The sequence below is a fragment of the Procambarus clarkii genome, chromosome 45 (assembly GCF_040958095.1).
Source record: "Procambarus clarkii isolate CNS0578487 chromosome 45, FALCON_Pclarkii_2.0, whole genome shotgun sequence".
In the NCBI taxonomy this organism is placed as follows: Eukaryota; Metazoa; Arthropoda; class Malacostraca; order Decapoda; family Cambaridae; genus Procambarus; species Procambarus clarkii.
Window position 1 is genome coordinate 11,063,943 of NC_091194.1, and position 2,194 is coordinate 11,066,136.

The following is a 2,194-nucleotide window of genomic DNA, read 5'->3' on the forward strand; positions in this document are numbered from 1 at the left end:
AAATCGAACATGCTGTTGCTTTCTCATTGAACAACAGTTGTAAGCCTAACATTCTAGTTGCAAATCTATTTCCCTAATATATATATATATATATATATATATATATATATACATATATATATAACTTAAGCTGCAAGTCAACCTTGACTCACTGTTTTACTTAAAATATTATAATATCAAGCTAACAGGAGAATTTTCATATCGTAGCCTAGCATTAGACCTACCACCCCACCCCAGCGACATCTTATATGTTCGGGCAGTACAAAACATCCACTACACAGCGTGACATTGTAATTACCAGAATTAGGCCGATATCTATGGCAGGTGGCTGCAGGTATTGAATTCCCCCCCCCCCCCAATGGTGAACATTCCAATTGTAATAATGTGAATAAGTGCGAGGACACTCCCCAACTCTATATCTGCGATTGCCCTGTTATCAGTGACTTCAGACCAAATGGTATGAGGTACGTTGAGCTCTGTAACTACTTCATACACTTAGGAATATTGAAAAATATTCATGTGCTCTATGCCCGGGGGAGTGGGGGGGGGTAGAAATAGCCTAAGCTACTCTATCCCTTTGAGATGTATTTTTGTCTTGTCTCAGTAAACATACTTGAACTTGATGTGCTCTACCCATTTTTTGTTAGTGCAGCCTAACAGATCAGCCTCACATTTTATATTCTCTGATTCCATATATGACTAGAAATTTAAAAGCTATAAAATATATTATTCATAACTAACCTCATGTATTAGAAATTTTAGATTTTACATTTTATTTTAATAATTTAACTTTAATAATTCTAAAACTTGTAAATGTTTGTACCTATATGAGAGACCTACTTTACAAAATAAAGATCCTAATTATACACGGAACAAATGCTGTAAATTAATATTGCCTATTATAACTATGTATTATATAAAAAATTCAGATGTTCATATAATGTCACTGAATAAAAGATATAAAACAATGCAAACAGCAACAATTGTTATATATACAATAAACTGAATGATTACAGGTAAGTGTTGCTCACATTAAAATATGTACTTCAATACATAAATAATAGTCTAGGCGAGGCTGGGAAAGGATTTATTATTATTTATATTTTCCACATAGTATGTAAGTAAGCGATTTGAAGGTATAAACAGTGCAGTACTTGAATGCGGCACATATTAAAATAGATAGGTAAGACGTAGGTTCGAACCCTCGTCACGGCCCTTATGGATTTGTTCATTAGATAGGTAAGGCTTATTTTGATTCAAATTCATTGGCTTAATTTTCAATATTTAATTTGCCATGAAGAATTCAATATGTAGGCCTCTAATTACTAAAATACTTTACAACTTTAATTATTGGTGAAATATTTCTATTAGCCTGGGACCTGACAGCTGAGTGGACAGCGCTTCGGATTCTTAGTCCTGAGGTTCCGGGTTCGGTTCCCGGAAGATCGAGGCGGAAACAAATGGGCAGGGTTTCTTTCACCCTGATGCCCCTGTTCACCTAGCAGTAAATAGGTACCTGGGAGTTAGACAGCTGCTCTACGGGCTGCTTCCTGGGGATGTGTGACAAAAAGGAGGCCTGTTCGAGGACCGGGCCGCGGGGACGCTAAGTCCCGAAATCACCTCAAGATATAGCCCCCCAAAAAAATTGGTTTGTCGGAAAACCACATTGACTATTGGCTTCTCTAAGTTCAAATGAACAGTGGTTAATATTAACGTATTGGTCTTATAGCGAGACGTGAACCTAGCAATGGGTGATGTAAAAAGGGATTTCGATGTGATATAAAGTATTTATATAATAACTTTCCCTGGTAATTTGTTTTTGTCTTTTCATAAAATACATATATAAGACGAGTTATAGACGCAGGGAGTGTGTTGTGATGAGTTCCCAGTTGCGTATAAGGTTGAGTAGTTATGGAAAACTTGACTTGCGTACGGCTTTCGTACGCAAGTCACTAAGAGTGGTCTGGTGGATTCTTTTTTTTTCGGGGGGGGGGGGGGAAGTAAATAGGAAGGGGAGACATAGGTGAAGAGAAGTTTAGAAGTGGGAAATACAGTGAGAGGTATGAAAGCAGGCGGGCTGTCCGCCTTGCTGACACGATGTGTGGAGGTTTCGAAGCGTGAGGAGGTGTTCTTAGCAGGATTTAAGAACGTGACGAGTCCTCGCGACGACAGCACCACGACGATGGCATGAAAG